The 18,515-nt window shown below is 44.2% G+C and overlaps 1 long non-coding RNA gene across 1 annotated transcript; it reads left to right on the forward strand.

Moving 5' to 3' along the window:
- The first annotated feature begins 12,564 nt into the window (after positions 1–12,564).
- LOC309326079 lies at positions 12,565–17,986 on the forward strand. The gene is made up of 3 exons (XR_014150114.1): positions 12,565–12,674; positions 15,565–15,732; positions 17,077–17,986. It is a non-coding gene; the product is annotated as an uncharacterized lncRNA (long non-coding RNA).
- Positions 17,987–18,515: the final 529 nt, after the last annotated feature.

Below are 18,515 nucleotides of genomic sequence, written 5' to 3' on the forward strand. Positions count from 1 at the left end.
TATATTGACAAAAGGCATTGACAGGGTCTAATGAGACGAAATCGCTGCCTGACAAGGTCCTCATACTGCTTCTCTTGATGATACACTGCAGTGGCTTTCAGCGGCAGTAGTTCTCCTCAGTGTAGTGAATCATGCTGAAGTCATGAACCCTACTTTCCCACTTCAGCTGTGGATCAGCTAGGGCCTGGATTTCTTCCAAGGTTCAAGTTCCCACTCAAAGCTCAGTGGCAGATGATCTGCTTCGCCTGCAGAAGGTCTCAGGTTCAGTCTCTGGCATCTCTGGATTGATCTTGACTTAAGGATCTTAGGGTAGAACAACTGGGAAAGAGCTCTCTACTTGGAACCTTGGAGAGCCACTACGTTGTCCATTCAACAGTTGCACAAATGTACGCATTGGTTCATCTAGCCAAATATTGCCTCCACTAGTCTTCACCAACCTGTTGCACTCCAGATGTTTGAGAAGACAACTTCCATCAGCCTGACTAACTATTGCATTTGTACATTGTTGTAATACACCCTGGGACCTTATGGTGACTGATGGTGATGATGATAACAACAACAACAACAACAACATTCAGTGGAGTAATGGTTTCATAATGTGCTGCAGAGTGCCATAAAGCTGAAAATATCAAAAGTATACACAGCACAGATAAGGAGACAGTGGACCTTCTCAAAAAACCAAATTTTTGAAATGCAGGTTTGACAAATATATACACTTTTGCAAGCATTTTCTATGTTATTTTCAATAATATGTACATTTTTAGGTTTGCCATACATCCAGAATCTCCTGGACATATATGGAATACTGTAGTTGGAAGCAGTGTCCAGGTGGAAATCGCGAAAATGTCTGGGAAAATTTGGATGTATGGCAACCCATGTTGTTTTTGTCGATTTTCCTTAAAAATTGCTTTTAAATACTTTTTTTTTCCAACTTTGCCAAAAAATCTCAACAACTTTTGTGTCCGGATTTTCACTTTTTGAAATATGGCAACCCTAATTTATATTCGCACTTTACCCTATCATATGCATTTTTGTACATACTACTTGGCTAGAGAATTGTGTTGCAAAATTGTGTTTCAGCCTGCATATTGTTTCAGAAAGTACTAATTAGACAAATTCACCTCCAAATGTGAATTGAAATAAATTTATCCCCGATGCCTGGTTGGTAGTGAGCAATTGAGCTGCTGTTCATTTTACCTTTGTACAAGGAGGCTAGTTTAACAACCCACACTCACAAATTGCTTTTGATCCTCTATTCAGGCAAGCAAGAGGCACCATCAGAGTTCGAGGACACATTCCAGCCAGACAAATACATTCCAGGAGGGGGTGAAGCAGGGCTGGTAAGGGGAGTGGCCTGGGGGAGTGCCAAGGGCCAGAAAGGGAAGCTGCACTTGGCCCCTGGACCTAATATTCCCAGTTCCTGCTGTATAAAGTCAGTTTAGCCCACATCTAATTCGGTCTCCTGGTTTATGAGTTGTTCTCAACAGTGCACCTCATTGGTCTGTTTTAAACTGCAGTAATGGTCACATTCTTTTTAAACAAGAAGAACAACAAAATCCCAATGTTCTTCCAAGAACCAGCAAACCATTGTTTACTGTATCCTAGTGTCTGTAAAAGATATGAAATGAATATCCTTTAAGTGACTATTGAAGAGGGCAGCAGTTTTGCACCTGATGTCAGATCTCTCTTGTTTGCATTCTTAAACAACAACAACACACACATACACACACCCCTTGAAAAGCTCACATACCAGGAAAAAATGGCTTTCATGTGCATTAAATAAAGGAAAGGTAAGACACGTCGAGGTATAAAGCTGTAACCATCAAATTCATTCTTCATGTCTATGGGCTGCTGTAACGGTGTGATTCCTTTTATGATTGTATCCGTCACGCTGTCAAAAATGAAATCTTATCTTCACTCATTACTAAATATACAAAGGGCTGGGATTTCCACTTGGCAAATGCTCCTGTTTACCTGAAGGCTTGAGCTCTGCCTGAGCTTTGATAAAGTTCATTTACAGCTGTTTGCAGAGATAGATTCAGCTTTTAAAATCTTTAAGCTGCTTGAGTTTATAAGCCAGGGTGCGCTCTGAATTGCATGGGGTGGGGTGGGGAGGACGGGGGTCTGCTTTGGAAAGGGAAATTGGAGGGGAGGGGAGGGGAGGGTGGAATGAAGTTTAATAATACTTTGCATTTATGGAGTGTGCTGCGAGTTGAAAGTGCTCCCCACACATTATCTGATGTGGGAGGCAAACAATGGTTTTTAAGAGAGTTGAAAGAGCTTTGAGAGACGCTTTGCTTCTCATTGTGTACACACACACACACACACACACACACACACACACACACTTCTTTTGGCGCACTGTTGCTTCTGGTGAAACAGGTTTTGCAGGTTTATGGGACCATGAAAAAAACCTGGCAAACCTGCATGTCCAGGAGCAAAAGTGGGAAGACTATGTTGTTAGTTATTTCTTTCTCAAGATGCCTTTAACCCTCCAGAGGACGGGTGGCGGGGATGGAGGAATGGTTCTTGTTCTCTAGCCTTAGGAAGCTGTTACATTAGCCTTCATCAACCTGGTGCCCTCCAGTTGCTTTGGACTACAGCTCCCATCATGCTGCCTGGGACTGATGGGATTTGTAGTCCAAGACACCTGGAGGGCTGCCTTACACAGAACGAACAAATGGACCAAAAAAAAGGGCAAGAGGCAAGAGAAGTGATACCTGTTGAATCTATTTATTTTATTTATTGCATTTATAGCTCATCTTTCCTCCAAGGAGCTCAAGGTGACGTACCTGGTTCTTACCCCCCTCATTTTGCCCCACAACAACCCTGTGAAATAAGTTAGGCTGACCCAGAATTTCCCAGTGAGCTACATGGTCGAGTGGGGATTTGAACCTTGGTCTCCTAGGCCCTAGGAGAAACTAACCTCTTCAAACTAACCTCTTCAACACACCTGTTAAAAGTGCCCTCTTTTTCAGCTGGCCACCCTGACCCTCACAACACCTCTGCAATATAAGCTCATGTCATTAGCCTTATACTGCAGATGAAAAGCCAAGGTTTTGCCAAGACTCTAAGGCTGCCAAGTGAGCTCCTTGTCTCATGGCACACTCTTCCAGTCTGATCCTGTGCATATGTACTCAGAAGTAAGTCCCACAGCATTCAAATGGGATTCCTCCCAGGTAAGCATACACTGGGTTGCAGCCTTAGTCACCAACTTATTTCGGCTTATGTTGTGTCAGTGACTCAAATCTGGGAATCAGATGACATCCAATCTGCAATATCTTCTAGCACAAGGATGGCGAATCCCTCCAGAACCTGCTCAACTACAGCTGGAATCATTCCTGACCATTAGCCATTGTTCGGAGGATAAGGCTACCAATGACTTTATTGTACACTTTTATGATTGTGCTTTACATAGCACCGAACACTTTTAGTAGTATTAGTAAAAGGTAAAGGGTAAAGGGACCCCTGACCATTAGGTCCAGTCATGACCGACTCTGGGGTTGCGGCGCTCATCTCGCTTTACTGGCCGAGGGAGCCGGCGTACAGCTTCCGGGTCATGTGGCCAGCATGACTAAGCCGCTTCTGGCGAACCAGAGCAGCGCACGGAAACGCCGTTTACCTTCCCGCCAGAGTGGTACCTATTTATCTACTTGTACTTTGACATGCTTTCGAACTGCTAGGTTGGCAGGAGCAGGGACCGAGCAACGGGAGCTCAACCCATTGTGGGGATTCAAACTGCCGACCTTCTGATCAGCAAGTCCTAGGCTCTGTGGTTTAACCCACAGCGCCACCCACGTACAGTGGTATCTTGGGTTACATACGCTTCAGGTTACAGACTCCGCTAACCCAGAAATAGTGATTCAGGTTAAGAACTTTGCTTCAGGATGAGAACAGAAATCGTGCTCCGGTGGCACAGCAGCAGCAGGAGGCCCCATTAGCTAAAGTGGTGCTTCACCCATCCAAACTGCTCAATCACAAAGCTGCTGGGTTGAACTATGGAACTTGTTTCCATGGGAGGCAATGGTGGCCACCATCTTGGAACAGCTTTAAAAGAGGATTATACAAATTCTTGGAGGATAAAGTTATCAGTAGGTACTAAATCTGATGGCTGTGTTCTACGCTCACTGTGGGAGCGGCGTGCCTCTGAAAGCCAGGTGCTGAAAACTGTGGGATGGGAGAATGCTGTTGTGCCCATTACCCTATGGCAGGATGATGATGATGATGATGATGATGATGATGATAATAATAATAATAATAATAATAATAATAATGATATCCAGAGCTTGGCTCACCTTTCACATTTACAATGTCTGTTGCCAACAAGCTATTGTAAGGCTATAAGTTAAGGAGTCTGCTATGCCCAGGCATGATTGCTCTGAAGCGCTGTTGACTATTGTCAGAGCCACCCTGGGTCCCAGCTCACAAGAGACCAAAGTCCAGTCCAAGCTATATACAAAAGGTTTTATTGAAGATCATTGTCGTCATTACATCCAAACTCCGTGGCTCCGCATCTGTTACCCTTAGATGTTAGAAGTCCCCTCTGAGTCCGTCCCTCCCCTGCACCAATTTAAGAGGCTTGTACTGCTCCACCTTTTCCTCTCTTTCCTTTTCCGCAGGGTCTTCCTGCCCCCCTGTCTTCCCTCTTTCCGGGACTCCCCAGAGGCTGAGTCTTCTCCCGCCTGCTCCCCCCTCCTTCGTGCTTTGGCACCAGGCTCCTCCTCAGAGCTCTCCTCATTTCCGCGCGCCTCTATATTTGAACTTGGCGCGCGTACGTTGCCTCTGACCTTCCTTTCTACAGTTACGCTGCTCTCGGTACTACACTCCTCCCTTTCAGGCAGGACGTCTTGCTCCGAACTCCTCCCCCTTCCTCCTTCCTGTCCTGCTCTTTCTGACACACTGGCAACTCCCCCCCCTCTACTCCGTTCCGACGGGGGAGCTGGTCCCGCTTTGCCACTCCCACTGGGGATTCCCTCTTCGTTCCCCTCTCTCTGACTGATTCCCTCTCTATTGCCCCTTGGCCTGACCAGGGGGGCTCCCTTCTGGGAATCCTCTGATTCGCTAGACGGACTTTGGGACAACCTCGGCTCGTTGTCGTCCTCTTCCTCCTCGCCCTCGCTCTCTGTCTCCTCTCTCCCTAAAACCCTGACAACTATCTTGGGTTAAACAATAACTTTCTAGGTGTTCCCTGCTCTCCTCCTGATTAATGTTCCAAATAACTTCTCTACCAATGGAAGAGATTGAAAATTTAAGACCTTTTAATTTTCTTAAAAGAAAACTTCCTCTTTAAGAAAACAATTCAAAATATACAGCAATACAAGTATATGCTCTCTTGTGAACGTTCTGTAGCAGAGCAGATGAGGCCTTCAGAAGTCTACATACGTCTGCCTGGGCTTGATAACCATACAGCTCTGATCTCTAATTCCTTTCCACCTCCCTAGTTCTTACTTTTCCCAGTTGCTTCAGCCTTGGCAGTTTATCACATTCACGCCCCATTTTCTTCTAAGTTGCCCAGACATGGTGCTGCTTATTCCATTTTATCCATGCAACAACCTTGTGAGGCCAAGCAATGCTTACTTGCCCTAAGTAACACAGTGGTCTTCCAACACTTGAATCCCAGTTTGATTCACTTCACCACACTGGGGCCTAAATTCTTTACCATCTTTGCTAAACTCCTCTAAACCCTTCTGAAGTTGAGTCCATCAGCAAGATAGGAACACATTTGCTTTGATATCTAAATATGCATGTAAAATCTTTATTATTCCCAGAGCATGTGGAATGCAGAGTTAAAATTCTGTTACTAGAAAACTCCTAATTGGTTTCCTTTGTCCAGATTTTGGATAATAGTAGAGAAAGAATGAAAAGAACTTTTTCGGAGCCTTTATCCAAGTCTACTTTTTGTATTTCATGATTTTCTGTACTACAATGAGAACTAGAAACTTGGTTTTTGTAAACCATTAGTTCCCAGATTCTCCAAGTTCAAAAACACCTCACTAACTTATTTGCTCAAAAGTCAGCTCTTGTGAATTATGACATCATCATGGCCATTCCAGGTGGATTCAGATTTTTTGTTGTTAGTTATTCTCGGTTGTCCTGTGGTTGTAATCAACAACATGTGGCAATTCACCAGAGGGAGCTAGAGGGCAAACTCTTCGTTAGATTATGCTAAAAAGACTTCAGATGCATATTTAATTATGGGGACATAATAATGGTTGCTGTCCTTATTGTGAAACTCAGTGCTGAATCTTTTGCCCTCATCATGTGGGGTTTTTAAAGCTACAAATTGCGATGCTTTCCTATTTCTGCTCTTTTGTTTGGTTGGGTTGTGTGGGTATAAATGATTTGCATCTTCCCTAAGGGAAACTTGGTGGCATGAATGGATATGACTGAATTTGCCCTCTACAGCTCTCTAAATAATGTTGCTGTTTGAAACGAACCTCCTGTTGCCTATGCTTTGCTTATATGGAGAGGTTTGCTTGGCCCATGTCTGTGTTTCAGTGTCATAACAAGGAAGTTTGAGGCAATGCCTGCGATGAGAAACTATGGACTGGAACATGTATGGAATCAGTGCTGGAATCGGTAATGGGTTGAATGAGTGCAAACTGAAGTGCCATCTCAACATGATGGAAGTACTGTTGGTAGGTGGTGTTTTGATGGAGGGAGAAGTGGTGTTAGAACCAGTACCTAAAGGTAGAAAGTTCAAGTTTGCAACTTGTGAATGCTCTTACGTTGGGCCCTAGCTTTGAATGTCCAACTCAGTCCAGTAGACCAGATGTCCAGCCCATTCTTCGCCATTCTCTAGGAACTTCCATGTCACACTGTTGCGATGTATTCTGTTTGGGGCTACCTTTGAAGACTTCCGAGATATTTCAGTGGATCCAAATTACTGGTGCTGTAAGGTTCTTGGCCACAACAGGTACATGGAACCCATTTAACCTTGGCAGGTGCTCTGGCTGCCAGTATGACTCTAAGCACAATTCACAGGGCTGGTGCTAACCTTTAAAATCCTGTATGGCTGGGAACCTAGGTACCTGAAGGCCCACCTTCTCCTGCACGAAGCTGCTTGCTATTTAAGATACATCAATAACTGGACTCCCTTGCCTTTGGAGATTTGGCTGATGGTGACCAGGGAGTAGTCTGGCCATGTTTTGGGGTTTCTAGAAGACAATACCCTATTTCAAATATATCCTCTATTTGAATGGCTATCTGGCCCAAGGCCAGCATGTATATATGTATGTATGTATGTATGTATGTATGTATGTTATTTAGAACTACATAATGCTTAATCAAAAATGATAATTGGTAGGCTCCTTTGGGAGAAAGAGTGGTATATAAATTCAAGAAATAAGAATATACACATACATAAAATATTATAGCAATAAAAAGACAAGACAGCAGACATAATGAAACTATAGTAAAAATGAATGCCAACTATACAAGCAGGGATTAAAGTCTATTTCACTTATCCCACTTTCCCTTGAGAATTGTATGTATGAGATTCTTACTACACAGTGATGGGGTTACCTTTGTAACTTGTCAGGGGCAAGTCAACAAGAAAACACCCAGTGTCAGTGAAGTTAATACTTTTTTTTCAAAGAAACCAAAACAGATCAGGCCTAGCAACTCTTCCCAGGAGGCCTTTGCCCCAATGAGGCAATTGCAAGGACTGAAGGTTCCTGCCTTCCCACTGCTCTCTAAGGCTCCTCCCCTGGTTCCTTCCACTGCAGCCTAAGGCTCCTTCACCTTGTCTCTCTTTGCTCCACCTTCTTCATTCCTACTCATGTTCTGGGAGATCAGCGGGGAGGGGAGCTGGTCACAGCAGCAGGGGGAGATTCCCTGGCTTCTTCAGCAGCCTGCCTCATCTCTTTCCCTTCGCCCCTCCTCTGTTGCCTCTGGTTCTGGACTGCCCTCTGCCACAGCCTCTTCCTGCTCACGAAACCCAGTTACCTCTTCAGCTTCCGACACCTCCTCCTCCCTAAGTGATTGCTTCCTCTTCTCCCTCTGACTACTCAGTGTCCCACCACCAATCCCCTGGCTCTGAGCCTTCTTCCCCTGCAGATTCCCTTGGGGCTTCCCAAGCTGGTTCCCCACACCACTGGTCTGCATCCAGCCAGACCATGACATATGTAAGCTGTAAAAATGAAAAACCTGGAGGTTACTTGGGTGAATTCCATTTTCTGCCCAATTGCTTACTGGGAAGGAGAGGCATGAGGTGGTGGGGAGACCAGCATGCTGTAAGCACACCAGCAGAAGGGCTAGATTGGCTCCACCAGTGCATTTGTACCATGCTGACCTACCCACCGCAGCACCTGTCTCTTGCTTCCTAGTAAACAATAGCAACCCAGTTGCTGGGAAGCTGGTATAGTACGTCTGTTCTATCTGGTGGGCCACTCCTGTGTGTCTTTCATGTTTCTAGTCTCTTGTCTTCCTGGTTTGCTGAACATGAGCAGAGCCTCATGCCATCTCATCAGGATGAAACCGGTTCTTGAAAACGGCATGTCTGCTTGCAGAATGGATAGCCCCACAGCACTTTATTTTTAAACAGCTCATTGCCGTGTCGAGGTCTAAAAGGTTCACAGTGGTTTTTATTGTATAAACAGGAGCACCGTCTTTCCCTAAGATTCCAGCAAGCTGAAAAGCACTGCATTGATTTTCTTTTTCTAAATCATTTGTCCAGGAAAAAAACCAACAGAACACCACAAAACAAATACCTGGATTTCTGATAGCTGATATCATCTTAATGCACTTGTTCCAAACACACATTTTAAAGGTAAGATGATATGGGCAGCCTCTACCATTTAGGGTGTCATTGTGTCCAACTTTACAGAGGCCAGCCCTCTATCTGAAGGACTGTTGGAGGACATTCCTCTATGATTGAAGATATTGTCTATTTCATGGGTTGTCTGATCCAAGTCTGGCTTAAAGATGAAAAGCAGAGGGCACCTGGAGATACCCATTGACAGCACCTAGACAGTAAATCTAGTCACCTGATCTTTGCATTATGTTTAGGGGAATGCTACTCCCATCCAAGTATATGCTGCCTGAGGCAGTTGCCTCATTCTGCCTAATGGTAGGGCTGGCTGCTGTTGGGCCCTGCTTGTTCCATCAGAAGATAGACCAAAGGGAGAATCAGGGTAGGAGAAGCTGTGAGAGGGACAAGAGATCCATTGTAACAACAGGATAGAACGGAGCACATCAGTGCTCTGGTGGTTCACATCGAACCTACTAGGGCAAAGCAATTCAGTGCTTGCATGAAATGGTGACTATGTGCAGCATCTGAAGCTGGCCTCTGTCTTTGCTGGGAAAGCAACCATTGCAATTCAAGGCAAAAAGTAGAATTGAATCTTCAGCTCCATTTGCAGCCCATCTAGATGAGGTGGTTGATTTCTTCTTCCGCTTCCTCCTCCTCCTCTTCAAAAAGTATAAAATATGAAAATAAAGTGTTGGATAATCTCCAACAATAAACAGGCTTCCAAGTAGTAGATCATTGCCAGACTCTTTACTGTAGATAAGTTCAAGCAAAACAAGTGTTACACCCAGTGAATTCTAGTGTTACCTCACCATACAAACAGGTGAAAGATCAGGAAGTTCATGATTAAAGGCACAGCACTGTGTTCTTTTCTCTTTCAGGCATGAGTAAAAACCAAAGTCTAGGTTCTCAAGGGAGGTCAAGTCTGTGTAGAGGTCACAGGAAGCCGACTATTTGTTCGTATCCAGCACTGACTGGCAGAGGCTCTCAGGAAACTCAGGCATAAGCAACCCTATTGCCTCACCTTAAAAAGGATATGGTAGAGTTGGAAAAGGTTCAGATGGCAACCAAAATGATCAAGGGGATGGAGTGAGTCCCTTATGAAGAAAGGGGACTTTGGAGTTTGGAGAAAAGACAAGCAAGAGGGGACATGAAAGAAGTTTATAGAATTATGCATGGCATGGAGGATGTGGGTAGAGATAATCTTTCCCCCGATCTCATGACGCTAGAACTCATGGACAGTCAAGGAAGCTGAATGTTGGAAGTGTCGGGATAGATAAAAGAAAGCTCTTTTTCACACAGAGCATAGTTCAGCTGTGGATCTTACTCTCATAGGAGCCAGTGATGGCCAACAACTTTTAAAAAGGGGATTTGGCAAATTCATGGAGAGGGATATTGATGGTTACTAGCCATGATGGCTAGGCTCTGCCTCTACAGCTGTAGGCGACTAATATACACACAATAATTACCAAAATGATTACACTTGCGAAATGATTAGACTTGCGAACTACCCAACCTAAGATGAACTTATAATGTCTGATTTCAATGGATTTTTCAAGTGCTTTTTAGGTGAGTTCATGAAGATACTGACAAAAGGTAAGTTCGGTGTTGTTCACAATACCGTGAGATGCCAGTGAAGTTGTAGATGGATGTTAATGAAGTTGTACCTGTTTTGCACCTGTTTTGCCCTGGTAGTCTTCATGAACTTACCTAAAAAGATAAAGAAAACAAAAGACAGAGTTAAGCACTTGAAAAATCCATTGAAATAAGACATTCATATAAGTTCATCTTAGGTTGGGTAGTTTGCAAGTCTCTGTGGCTTTGCATAAGGTTTTGTATTTTTCTCAGAAGATTGATAAAGAATGTATAATTATTGTGTTTATATTAGTCGCCGACGTGTTGCATGAGTCGTACTACTTCTATCAGCCGCACAGGTTGCATTTTTCTAGCTCTACAGCTTTAGGCAGCTTTAGGCCTCCGAATAACAGTTACTGGTAACTACAGGAAGGGAAAGTGCATTTGTGCTCGAATCCTGCTTGCAGATTTCCTAGAGGCACCTGGTTGGCCACTGTTAGAACAGGATGTGGCACTAGAGAGGCCATTAACCTGATCCAGCAGCTCTCCTTATGTTCCTGTCAGCAGTGGATGGCATGACACTAGAGCTCTGTTTGACTGAGTGCTTGATTGGCTCTGCCCACGCATTCACACTGCACCAGCCTCACCACCACAGTAACCCTCCTCTTCGCTCTCTCCTGCCTGGTATGCTGCAAAGACTCAGGGAGACAGAGGTAAGGTGAGTGACACAGTCCTTCCTGAATCTCTGGAGAGCCACTGCCAGTCAAAGTAGACAGTACCGGGCTGGATGGACAAATAGATCCATTTGCAACTGAATTCCATGCATTTTTTCTCAGGAGGAAGATGCACTGTGTCCAACAGGGCTTATCCCTCCCCCATATCAACATGCATAGGACTGCACTCACAAAGCCCCGTTGGGTTTTGTTTTCTGCTTCAAAGCAGCTTTGATCACTATAGTGTTAAGGGTTGGAACAGCAGGGGTGTACATAGCCAATAGCTGGCTAGGTTTCGCAAAACTGAACATGTTTGAGGGAGGAAGTTGCACCGCTCATTATCTGTACCATGACATCACAGATAACGTCCAATACATGCCTGTGATTCTCGCACAGCAATTCCAGCCAACAATCTCATCGGCGAAGTATGTGTTGTCTGGAGGAAGTACTGCCTTTTATACCAAAGAGTGCTTGGAGTGCAATATTCTCCATTAAGGGAGTGCAAACTTAAGGGGAGATATATGGATTCTGCTCAGCAAATGTGAACGAGCTGTTATTGTGCAAAAACATTATAGTGCCTTGGGGCATGCCTCTTTTCTTCTGCTTTTGGGAAGGAAAAAAGGAACACAGGGACAAAATTGAGGGCGGGAGTCACTTGAAAAGGAAGATATGATGTATCACAAAAGGACCCCTCACCATACTGTAAAAGGTAAAGGTAAAGGTACCCCTGCCTGTACGGGCCAGTCTTGCCAGACTCTAGGGTTGTGCGCTCATCTCACTCTAGAGGCCGGGAGCCAGCGCTGTCCGCAGACACTTCCGGGTCACGTGGCCAGTATGACAAGCTGCATCTGGCGAGCCAGCGCAGCACACGGAACGCTGTTTACCTTCCCACTGGTAAGCGGTCCCTATTTATCTACTTGCACTTAGGGGTGCTTTCGAACTGGTAGGTTGGCAGGCGCTGGGACCGAACGACGGGAGCGCACCCCGCCACGGGGATTCGAACCGCCGACCATGCGATTGGCAAGTCCTAGGCGCTGAGGTTTTTACCACAGCGCCACCCGCGTCACCATACTGTACTTCAAAGCTAATATTGTTCAGTGATTATCTCAGTTCTCTTCCTCACAGCCATTGCTTTGAGGCCAGTATATAGCATGTGTGACTTACAGAAATGGGACAAAGATCTCAAGCGTTTGTCCTAAATGGAGGGGAAGGATGTTACGAAATGAGGGAAGTACAGTGAGAGAGACATAAACCCCACTTGTTAGCAAAGTCCCTTAAATAACACAGATGGAATACAGAGAGAAGAGAAATGCATAATACTTTACTGGGTAAATGGAAGAATAAAAGTATGGTACATCATATGAGGAGAAATAAACAGAGGAGTGTTTGTCCTTCTTAGTAATTCAGGCCTAGTTGATACATGTATGTCAGTCCATACAACTAACATTCAGATGAAAACTCCCTCAACACTAACTAGCCAATCAGAACTCAGTTTACCTCAGCAAGGATCATGCCATTCTGACCGGTTGCTAGGCAGCACATCCACCCCCACCACCCCTCTTGGCTGGTTGACTGTTAACAGAATTAATTCTTAGGTTACTAACTGAATGATCTCAGCTCTTGTACTTCCAATACAAGTAAGATGTATTTCCTAAGAATCACACATTCTGTAGGAAATGTTGGGTAATTTGAGGTACTTAGCATTTCAGTGCTTGTTTAGAAATCATTGTAATGATCTCTGGAGGCAAGTATCTGCAGTCAAATCCAGCAATAGAACAGTTTATGTCTTTAAGATCAGGAACATTGCAAGAGTATTGACAAACAAGGTGACCGCAGGTTCCTGACAAATGACATTTGAGCAGCACGATCAACTTTCATAGGAAGGATGCCAGACCAAATATCCTTCTCTTTAAACCAAAAATAAATTTGCATTATCTCCATAACACTTAGTCCCAAATTATAGCAGGCTGAATTTGATATCTGTTTCTAGCGTTATGTATAGAATTTGTTTTGAAATATTATTCCTATAAAAATATATTTCCTGATAATATATTTACCTCTCTGCTTCTGCCTATTTCTTTTCTTTTTTAAGAAATCTGGCACAGAAGGATAGTAGCCTAAATTTAATCAAAAAACAAGAATCAGCACAGTTTTGTGATCTCCTGATGATCCGGCAGTAGACAGAACTATAGATTGTAATTTACAATAGAATATGAGCTCTCTAAGCAGCCAATTCAGTTTTATAAGTGCCTTCCTGGTTTAGGTTAAGGTAAAAGCCTCTGGAATAGACATCCTTTCCACAACCCTATAAATAGTGAGCTGCTAAAAAGTGTCACTCAGCTCTCTCAAGACACAGGAATGATTGCGATGCTAGGCACATACGCAAGAAAAATATATAAATATATATATATAAAACAGACAGCTTCATCCATCTCATCAGATACTGGCCTATATATTATTTATTGCCAAAAGAAAAGGAAAGATTTGAAGGCCTAATGAGACAGAGAAGTGAAAATTCTGTACATTGGAGAAACATACCCTTCCAACATTTCTCCAGTGAAAATAGGGACGTCCTAATCCGTAATACTAATACTAATATTTATACCCCACCCCTTTGACTGGGTTTCCCAGTGGCTTCCAACATATATAAACACAGAATAAAATATGTAACGTTAAAAAACTTCCCTCTACAGGGCTGTCTTCAGATGTCTTCTAAAGGTTATAATTTAGTTATCTCCCTGGCTTGGGGGTCTCATAACTCCATACATTTCTTCAATGAAAATAGGGATGTCCTAAGGAAAAACAGGACATTCCAGGATCAAATAAAAAACCAGGATGGCTTCTGTAAATCTGGGACTGTCCCTAGAAAATAGGGACACTTGGAGGGTCTGCATTGGACAAAGACCATTCCCATAAAATTAGATATTTTTAAAAGGAAGCTCCAAGGTTTTGGGGTGCCTCAGGAGGCAGAGAGATCTGTGGTCTTCCTCAGTCGAAGGGCATGGGGCATACATAAAACCTGATGGAGCAGCTTTATACATCTTGCATATACTCAACACAGCCCTTCCTCTTCAGACAGAGGTGATGCTCTATAAGGCCAGTGAAAGACTCTTGAGAGTCCCATGGACTGCAAGAAGATCAAACCTATCCATTCTGAAGGAAATCAGCCCTGAGTGCTCACTGGAAGGACAGATCCTGAAGCTGGGGCTCCAGTACTTTTGCCACTTCATGAGAAGAGAAGACCCTGGAAAAGACCCTGATGTTGGGAAAGATGGAGGGCACAAGGAGAAGGGGACGACAGAGGACGAGATGGTTGAGCAGCGTTCTCAAAGCTACTAGCATGAGTTTGACCAAACTGCGGGAGGCAGTGGAAGACAGGAGTGCCTGGCGTGCTCTGGTCCATGGGGTCACGAAGAGTTGGACACAACTAAACGACTAAACAACAACAAATACATTGCACCTCCTGAGGCAGCCCCCACTGCTCAGCTGCCCTATTTGCTACCCCCTCCACTTACTTGTCAATTGCTAATGTGGTGTCAACACTGGCCATGCTGACACCCTTTCCCCTCTGTCTTGCTCTGAGGAAGGCCTAGGTGTCCTTCAAAGCAAGGCATTATGGGCAAAGTAGCCCAGGAAATTGCTTGTGTCATGGCAACCAGAAATTGTTGAAAAAATAGTTGAAAGCTGCCTGAAGCAGTTGCCTCATTTTGGTTCATGGCAGAGCCAGCTGTGGCTCAGAATTCATTGCATCAAGCAAGGGATTGGACAAGATGCCTACAAGACCCCCTCCAACACTGCAGAAACCAAGGCTGAAGCAGAATCTGCTGGATGTGTCTGGTCTCTGGCACCAACCATGGAAACATCAACATAACTGTGTATTCTTAAAACAGCTGAAAAAGTTAGAATTCTGGGCAGTGGATTTATATTTACTGAAAGTCTCATTCTTATCTTGCAAATTCACCTGAAGTCTAAGAACACAAATCCCACCCAGGAATTTCTAAATATCGTCTGTATTGATTCTATTAGTCATGCTTTTTTCCCCAAACAACCCCCTCCAAATGACACAGCTATTCTTAAAGATGGTAAACATTGGCTTTCTTGTCCTATCATCCTAGGTCATGTATAAATCTCTTGCTTTTGATATACACACATTGATTTTTGTTCCTATTATTGTTTCATGACTCAAAGCATTTTAATGATGATTTACGGGGCTATATATTACCAGACTATAAACTTCTCTTTGCAATTAAAAACAGTTAAAAAAGAAGCCTTCAACTTGAAAGCAGAGCCTCTGTTTGTTCACTGTGGTTAAAGCACAAAAGACTGGAATGCTGTATTTCCCAGGACAGACAGTGTTGTGTGGGTTTCAGCAGTGGAAAACTTCCCTGTATTTGGTTACTCAGCTCTGGTGGACTTTCCCTGTGAAGATTTAAGCATGAGAGCATTTCTGAAACCCTCCTTCCTGCTGCATTTTATTACTGTCCTTGAGCAATAGTGAATTTCATCTCGCTTTACATTTCACTCTAGGAAGAGCTTCTGATCCTTCCTTTTATCAACACCAACTTTGAGATGGACAAGATTTCCAGCTGTTCCACATTCAGAAGCTGACCAGACTGACCGCCGAGTCTTCAAAATTAGTGACAAGACAGCTTCCTCCATTGCACCCAAGGATAACAGTCTAGCTTAAAGGTAAAGGTAAGAGTTTTGGACTTGGATTTGATATCCCGCTTTGTCACTACCCTAAGGAGTCTCAAAGCGGCTAACATTCTCCTTTCCCTTCCTCCCCCACAACAAACACTCTCTGAGGTGAGTGGGGCTGAGAGACTTCAGAGAAGTGTGACTGGCCCAAGGTCACCCAGCAGCTGCATGTGGAGGAGTGGAGATGTGAACCTGGTTCACCAGATTACGAGTCTACCATTCTTAATCACTACACCACGCTGGGACCCCTGACTGCTAAGTCCAGTTGTGAACGGCTCTGGGGTTGCAGCGCTCATCTCACATTACTGGCTGAGGGAGCCACCGTTTGTCCACAGACAGCTTCTGGGTCATGTGGCCAGCATGACTAAGCCGCTTCTGGCGAACCAGAGCAGCGCACTAAAACACCATTTACCTTCCTGCTGGAGCAGTACCTATTTATCTACTTGTACTTTGACATGCTTTTGAACTGCTAGGTGGGCAGGAGCTGGAACCGAACAATGGGAACTCACCCTGTTGCAGGGATTCGAACCGCCGACCTTCTGATCCGCAAGTCTTAGGCTCTGTGGCTTAGATCACAGCGCCACCCGTATCCCTAGCAGGCTAGCTTAGGACAGGCCAAATGACACACACTGCCCTGCCCTCTATCACCTCACCACTGTCTCCAGCATCTGCCGTTCGAGGCAGCCACTTCACTCTGCCTAATGTTAGGGCTGGCCCTATCTTTAGAAAAGCAGTTGTGATGTTCTGTGTTAGGTACACAGTCTATCAATCAGGACAGTGAGGCCCAGTTACTGGTGAGGTATACTTACCATTTCCTTAAAGCTGGCTCCCATCTCACCAGCTTTCCAAGAACCCCAAGCTCTTTGTGCAGCTGCCCCAAATTGTGAGCCACCATATAAGAGCAACCTTCCCAAGCCCAGTGCAATCACATGTTGTTGGATTGCAACACCCACAATCCCAGAATATTGGCCACACCAGCTGGAACTGATAGGAACTGAGGTTGATAAAACCTAGAGGACATCAGGTGGAGGAAGGTTGGGTTAGAGCAGCCTTTCTCAACCTGTGGGTCCCCAGATGTTGTTGAACTACAACTCCCATCACCCCTAGCTAGCAAGGCCAGAGCTCAGGGATGATGGGAGTTGTAGTTCAACAACATCTGGGGACCCACAGGTTGTGAAAGGCAGGGCTAGAGCAGGGGATGGGTTCCAGGTACTGGGCTGTCCATCTGCTCACCCAGGCTAGTTATTGGTCCATTTCAACAAGAAGGGCAAAAAGGCCGCCTCTTCAACCTGGAACTTTGCTTGTGTAATGATTATATTTCCTGATTATTACTTGTTTCAGCTCTTGGCTTGTTCTGTGACTCATCACCCTCAGCAGGTGCCCCAAGAGATGCCCAGTTAGTAATGTCTGAAGAACAGAAGGATAGGCAATTGGACAGGAAGTCCCCATGACACTCCAACTCTAGCTTTCATCTTCTGACAACTGAGAAAGTCTCTTTCATCTCCCTTCACTCAGAGCTGTAAAACTTTTATATAAGTTGATTTCATGCAATATTAAGAGGACGTTTGTTTGCTTGGATGGAGCAGGGGTGTGAGACTTGTAACAAATGGCTTTCCACTGTGCTCACATCTGAAAAAACCAGCAGAACTTAATAGTGGAGTTTGTTCCAGTTCGGCTCATGAGGAAGATTTTTTTTATTTAAAAAAAAAAAAAAAAGGATTTGGGGACCAAGCTGTGGGAAATATTTTGCATTTGTGGTGTTTCCTGTACTGCTTTGTCTGCTGTCTTGCGATTTACAAAATATTAATTTCATGGAATCCTATGAGTTTGAAGGGACCCCAGTCCCCTGCCGATTGAGTAAATGACATATTTTAAATGCACTGAATACATGAAGAATATTTGGCTTCATTTTTTTATATGCATTTCAGTTGTTCCCCTCTCCTTGTCATCAAAATCTCTGAATTTCTGCTTCTGATAAGTGTTGCTCAGACAGGCACCAATTGTTTTACAGGTGACATACCAGCAAATAGGATTCTTGGCTTGCATTTAATTTCAACAGAGCTGTAATGTACAAAATGAAATTTGTCAGGTGCCTGGTATTTTTTTCCCCTACCCCAGGAGTAAATGCAATGGGTCCATTTGATTTTCTGACAGCCTTCATTGCTGCTTTGTTAGTCTCCTTTGCAATTTGTTCACTTAATGCAATGGCACTGACACCTAAACGCTAAATAATAAATGGTAATACAGTAAACTGGCATGTTCTAAATAAAGAAAATGGTTTTCCTCTTTATTTTTTTTGCTTAGAGGGACATGGACGGCTACAAGGAAGCTCTAGGCTTGCTGTGGGGTCATACTGTTTCACTTACAGCAACAAACTATTTGGTCCACCTTCATAGAATCATAGAATCATAGAGTTGGAAGAGACCACAAGGGCCATCGAGTCCAACCCCCTGCCAAGCAGGAAACACCATCAGAGCACTCCTGACATATGGTTGTCAAGCCTCTGCTTAAAGACCTCCAAAGAAGGAGACTCCACCACACTCCTTGGCAGCAAATTCCACTGTCGAACAGCTCTTACTGTCAGGAAGTTCTTCCTAATGTTTAGGTGGAATCTTTTTTCTTGTAGTTTGGAACCATTGCTCCGTGTCCACTTCTCTGGAGCAGCAGAAAACAACCTTTCTCCCTCCTCTATGTGACATCCTTTTATATATTTGAACATGGCTATCATATCACCCCTTAACCTCCTCTTCTCCAGGCTAAACATGCCCAGCTCCCTTAGC

Source organism: Podarcis erhardii, assembly GCF_964252035.2.
Source record: "Podarcis erhardii genome assembly, chromosome: 12".
Lineage (NCBI taxonomy): Eukaryota > Metazoa > Chordata > Lepidosauria > Squamata > Lacertidae > Podarcis > Podarcis erhardii.